This window comes from Miscanthus floridulus, unplaced genomic scaffold (assembly GCF_019320115.1).
Source record: "Miscanthus floridulus cultivar M001 unplaced genomic scaffold, ASM1932011v1 fs_910_2, whole genome shotgun sequence".
NCBI classification, from domain to species: domain Eukaryota; kingdom Viridiplantae; phylum Streptophyta; class Magnoliopsida; order Poales; family Poaceae; genus Miscanthus; species Miscanthus floridulus.
Window position 1 is genome coordinate 96098 of NW_027097443.1, and position 6756 is coordinate 102853.

At 41.0% G+C, this 6756-nt stretch overlaps 1 pseudogene; it reads right to left on the bottom strand.

Annotated features, from left to right (window-relative positions):
- Positions 1–1369: 1369 nt before the first annotated feature.
- Positions 1370–6182, bottom strand: LOC136533537 (structure-specific endonuclease subunit slx1-like; annotated as a pseudogene).
- Positions 6183–6756: the final 574 nt, after the last annotated feature.

The window sequence follows — 6756 nt, forward strand, 5'->3', positions numbered from 1 at the left end:
GAAGCAACACATGAAAAAATGCAAAGTGCCACTGAATGTAATCCCTTTGAAAGTAAGTCCCCTGAATCGCATCATCTTTATTAATTAAACATATAGCTTTCACCAGATCACCAGATTGGATGACAAATCTTTTTCTCGTAAAGTGGTGTCTGAGGCAGGAACAGGGGAACAACTACTGTGGTTACTATGTTTGCAAGTTTATCAAGGTGGTCTCCCAAAGAACTCCTACAGAAAGACTCAAAGTACGTTAAAAATAAACTATATATTCATTTAATTATTATTATTAATTGTGTTACTATGTCTTTATATATATATATATCTTTTTTGTACATATATTAATTTATTTTCCTTTAATTCAAACCTGTAGGCTCGATGGTTGGAGGAAAAGGTCATACGGCAAGACCAAATCAAAGCAATTCAAGAGTCTATAGCCGGATTTTTTAATGAGCAGGTCATCGATTCCAAGGGCGAGTTCTACTTCAACCCAACACTGCCATTGAAGCCAAGCTAGAGGATGAGAGAAAACTTGTTATATCACAACAACTGTAATGCAATCTCTTGTAATATATGCATATGAAATAATATAATGTAAAATACACATACGCATGCATGCATGTAAATATATATATGATGCATGCATGCATATATATATATATTTCTATGCTTGAATTGTGTAATTTAATACGTTCATTGTGCTTGAACCGAAACATACTATACGCACGTATAAATATATAATTAGCAGCGTACAATACGACTTCAAAAACCTAGTTTGAAAAGAAAAGAAAAAAATGAAAAGAAAAGAAAAAAGAAAAAAAAACCTTTAGTCCCGGTTCGTATTACCAACCGGGACTAAAGGGTGCCGGCCATCGTGGCATGTCAGGAGGCACCTTTAGTCCCGGTTGATGTTACCCACTGGGACTAAAGGTCTCCCTTTAGTCCCGGTTCCTAACCCGGGACTAAAGGACCACCCTTTAGTCCCGGATGCTTGCTCCCGGGTGGGGAACCGGGACTAGAGGGGGCTCCCCACCGGGAGTAAAGCTCTGTTGTCTACCAGTGGATGCTAATGCTCAACTACAACCATGATCTTATAACTTGACTAATGGTATATGCAATAAACACTAAAAGATGTTTTTTAGCAACAAGGAACAAGGGGGCTAGAGCATTGGGCTGTTTTTATGGTTCTCCAGATTCCTCTCCCTAAGGATTTATTTGTAAGTGATCATCCGGGACTTACAGTACAACTGTGAGGGCTATATGGCTCTGGCTTTAGCTCAGTAAGAGGACCTTTTCTAGCTTGTTAGAGGTTACCTTTATGACGTAAGAGGGCTGTGTTCCGGGTTGGATATAGTGCGACCTCTATCCATCAGTGTATAGGCTGCGCGTCATTGTGCCTGTCGGAATGGAAGCTCTACATTCGTAGGCCACAGAAACCTAGCGGCCCTAACTTGCTAGACGAACCTTTGAAAGGCTTCATAGTGAACCCTGCCGACCATCCTTGGAAGTGGGTCAACAGATTAGCTACCTCGGGAGAAAGGGTAAATCACGACTCATAGTGAAAGTGTACAACCTCTGCAGAGTGTAAAACGGGTATATCAGTCGTGCTCATGGTCACAAGCGGTCTTGGAACCCTTACAGAATAGATGATCACTAATGGTTAATGATGATGAACACTGATGATACTGTTGATAAAGATGCTATGAGATACTAGAAGACACGGGGATTCTTAAGTGGTGATATTTTTCGAAGTTATGCCTGCCACCTGCATAGTGCGAATGATTAAATAATCTCAACTTGACTGCCATTTGATTTGTAGGTGCTACAATCCATGAATGCTTCCACTCTGCCCAATGCTGCCTCTCGATGTTGCAACACTGACTTCATGCTAGGCTTAGTCTGTTTCCGTGCCATTTTTCGGGAGATGTTCGTCCATTTCGATTCAAACTCACAGGGTGCAAAAGGATAATTGGATAAATAAGATATCTTATGTATTAGTTCAAACTCAAGTAGCAAATGACCATTTCGTTTCTGATCAAGAAATTGCAGATGCTAGTAAGTACAATAAGCTGAACATTACATTAAGAAGCATTTATGAATTCACTACGGGACTCAGTGAATTTGCCGAGTGCCAGGGGCACTCGGCAAAGCCCATTTTGCACTCGGCAAAGGCTTTGCCGAGTGCTGCACTCGGCAAAGAGCACTCGGCAAAAAAACACTCGGCAAAGACGTCTTTGCCGAGTGTTTTTTATCGGGCACTCGGCAAAGCCTTTGCCGAGTGCCGACACTCGGCAAAGTTGGAACCGAAAAAAATCCGAAAAAAAACCCGAAAAAAATGGGAATTTTTACCCAAAAAAAATGTAAATTTTTTTTAATTGGTGGAGGCCCCCACCGGTCAGCGTCCATCCATCTCCGGCTTTTTTCGCGTAAATTTCACGGCTACGCGGCCGACGGGATTCGAACCCAAGACCTCTCGCTGCGCACAAACCTCCTCTACCACTACACCACACTGTCACTTGTGTCTAGATTCCGTTTTAGTTCCCAATATATTATACTAAACCGAGTGTAAATTGCTTATTTGAGGCCCTAAATGAATTCAAATCAAAAAGTGGTCAACTACAAAGTTTCATAACTTTTTGAGATCTACAATTTTCATTTAGTAAGTTTTTCCATCCGAGGTCGTTTGAAAAATTTGAATTTTAAATTTTAGAGATTCAAACGTAGTTTTGCATGATAAGATGATTTCAAATCAAAAAGTTGTCAACTACATAGTTTCATAACTTTTGGAGATCTACAATTTTCATTTAGGAAGTTTTTTCATCCGAGGTCGTTTGAAAAATTCAAATTTTAAAATTTTCAAATTCAAACGTCGTTTTTGCATGAAAAATGATTTCAAATCAAAATGTTGCCAACTACAAAATTTCATAACTTCTCAAGATCTACAAAGTTTATTTTGGTCATTTGTTCATCCGACATAGTGGTAGTAACATTGTTCACAAATCATATATATCTCTTCTATTTTCATGAAATTAATATGAGAGATGTATATTTTATGAACAACGTTATTGTCGCTTTGTCAAATAAATAAATGACCAAAATAAACTTTGTAGATCTTGAGAAGTTATACAACTTTGTAGTTGAAAAGTTTTTCATTTGAATTCATTTAGGGCCTCAAAAATTGATTCGAAAAACTGATTTGCCGAGGGCCAAAAAAATACACACGGCAAAATACCTCTTTGCCGAGTGCCAAAACATAGGCACTCGGCAAACTACGGCTTTGCCGAGTGCTAGAAAAAAAGCACTCGGCAAACTGAGAGTAAATTGCTTGTTTGAGGCCCTAAATGAATTCAAATAAAAAAGTGGTCAACTACAAAGTTTCATAACTTTTTGAGATCTACAATTTTCATTTAGTAAGTTTTTCCATCCGAGGTCGTTTGAAAAATTTGAATTTTAAATTTGAGAGATTCAAACATAGTTTTGCATGATAAGATGATTTCAAATCAAAAAGTTGTCAACTACATAGTTTCATAACTTTTGGAGATCTACAATTTTCATTTAGGAAGTTTTTTCATCCGAGGTCGTTTGAAAAATTCAAATTTTAAAATTTTCAAATTCAAACGTCATTTTTGCATGACAAGATGATTTCAAATCAAAATGTTGCCAACTACAAAATTTCATAACTTATCAAGATCTACAAAGTTTATTTTGGTCATTTGTTCATCCGACATAGTGGTAGTAACATTGTTCACAAATCTTATATATGTATCTTCTACTTTCATGAAACTAATATGCGAGATGTAGATTTTATGAACAACGTTATTGTCGCTTTGTCAAATGAAGAAATGACCAAAATAAACTTTGTAGATCTTGAGAAGTTATACAACTTTGTAGTTGAAAAGTTTTTCATTTGAATTCATTTAGGGCCTCAAAAATTGCTTCGAAAAAATCATTTGCCGAGGGCAAAAAAAATGCACACGGCAAAAAGCTTCTTTGCCGAGTGCCAAAACAAAGGCACTCGGCAAAATACATCTTTGCCGAGTGCCAGAAAAAAACACTCGGCAAAGACGTATTTTGCCGTGTGTTTTTGTTTGCCGAGTGTATTTTATTTGGCACTCGGCAAACACGGTCTTTGCCGAGTGCCCGATAAAATACACTCGGCAAAGCCTCGGCACTCGGCAAATCGCCAGTTTCCGGTAGTGATTGATTGAAACACTCCAACTTGTTGATGGTACTAACATTTTTATGTGTGAAAATGAAGGAAGTAAAAAGTTGAATGGTATGTACCAAAGAGATTAACTGCCTAGAAAAGATAGATGACCTTCTCAATTATCCGTCAGGACACAGGAGAGGCAGGTTTCTGCGCTGTTAGTATGGTAAGGTAAACATAGTGCATTAACTGAAAGCCTGAACAAACATATAGAATAGTCCCACCATGCTCCAACTTCCCAATACAACTTTAGTAATCCCAAGCTAAATAGCTAGGGAAGTTGTGCGCACAACCTAGAGCCTGACAAGTAACTGTTCTAATCTATTAAAGTCCCATCCAAAGTGCGAAGCAGTAAGCCAGAAAACAGATAACTAACCTTCACTTCTGTTGGCAAAGCCTTCAACAAGGCATGCGAGATGCCAATGCCTTCCAGCAGAGGCAGCTTTTGCACCACCTTTTAACTCACCATTGTGTTGCCGCAACCTATATATATAAAAAAAGGCTCCTTTCTCTAACACACAAATACAACATCTATGTGTATGACTAATACTACAGGTCTTCATTCACTTTTAACAGTATGCTTCCTTAAACTGCTATCTGTTATTAACATAATAACATATACCTACCAAAAATAAGTGAATAAAATTTGCATTTTCAAGCATGTGTATCCTACAACCAGAGCAAGGCAACTCAGACAATTTCAACACAACTCAATGCTATTCTGTGACGAACCACTAGGTTGACAAACACCACTGGTGCACCAAGTATGCATTTATCAAATGCTCGCATTGAAGCAACTTCATGAAAACGACGATGGTGAAGCTAAGCAGAAAGACAAGCACATTACAGCATGATTAGAATTGTGTATTGCAACTTCGCATGTCTAAATCTTTGCTTAATTAGAACGAACCCTGGACATCTTAATATCTTCAACAAAAGAGCTGAGCACTTTCTAGAGCTTCCTTTTGTTCTCCAACTCTCGGTATAGGAACACTAAGCAAGCAGTACTAGGATGAAGCAAAGCAGTCGAATTTCAGTCCTGGCAAGATCAAGCCACATTGTTGGTACAACAATCACAATCGGATGGGGTCAATTTCTTGTGGTTCCACTCACACAACTCCAAACGGCTGCTTCCCCAAATGCTAAAACTATACGGACATGCCCGCTGCAACTATTTGACGACTATCCAAGACAAGCAATTAAATGGAGAAACAGGGAGGGGGGAAAGGAACGGGGAGGCAGGCAGGGCAGGGCGAGGAATCACCGGCGAGAGAAGTCGGTGGTGACGCCGACATAGGTGCGGGTGGGGGCGCCTGGGAGGAGGCTATAAGGTACACGCACCACGGCGGCAGTGGTGCCTTAGTACTCTTCGAGGCCCCAGGCGGCGGATCCCCGGACACCAAGGCCGAGGAGGCGGCGGAAGGCTCGCTGCACTTTGGGGGAAGAGGGCGCGGGATTTTGGCGGCTCGGAAGGCCACCGTGAGGCTCATCTCTCACCTGGTCGGCGGGGCAGAATCGTCGGTGGCATTCGTATCCATGTCCGTGGACAAAATTTTCGAATCAGAGGAGGGGAGGAGATTAGTGACGTCATGGGATGAATGGGCCTTGATGAACAAATGGTTGTGGCCTGTGGGCCTAAATGGCCCAATGGTCGTGGGAAGTTCTCCGGAAAAAAATGAGTCTATTTTCGCAATCTCTATTTGGGGACCAGCCACGCTACGTGCTGTGTGCGCGACACCTCTCTGCGACGGGTCAGCCCAATAGTGGCCTTCGCTTCCCCCAAAGTCCCTCTCCCAATGCACCCAAATTCTAAATCGTCATTTCTTTCCTATTCAGTCGGCACCCAATCCGTCTCTGTCGGAAGTAGAGCTAGCGAACGGTGGTGGTGGCAGGTGCAAATATGGAGGGGGAGAAATGACCGCGCGGCCAAACCCTAGCCCCATGTGCATGACCGCGGGGAGCTCCACTTCACCGCGCCGGTCACCGCTCTCTGCAGCGGCGTCGTCCCAGCTTCACGACATGGTGGTCCCCTCTTCCTACTCCTCGCCGTCGTTGTTCCATTCGTGTTTGTGATTTATTTTTTCTCTCATCCGGTGATTCAGTTCATCTCCGCACTGACCCTTTTTTGCTTTTTGGTGATGTTCCTTCTACGTCTTCGTAGGCTGATTCCCCTTGCAGGAGGAAACTACGATGTTTTCTGTATACGTCTATGGGCGTCGTAATCCTCGGTCGTTGGTCAACCCTGGTCTGGTCCTAGTGGTGTTAACTTGTGGGATTTCAGCTTAGGATCTGTACTGATTAACAAATTGATGATGATTATGCAATCCCCTGGGTTCCTGTATTTATTTCTGTGCTTCAGTTTTAGTTTCAGGTTCAAATGTTTTCCGTAATTGGTAGTTATTTTTTGTTTCATTTTTTCTTTGTTTCATTTTTCAGTCTTCTTTTAGGGTTCGAATGTCTTCATAAATCCTACATATTAGTTGCCTCACCTACAATGTATAAGTTGTTACAAAAGTATAGCTATTGCATACATAAGTTGCCTCAAAAGAATTTGC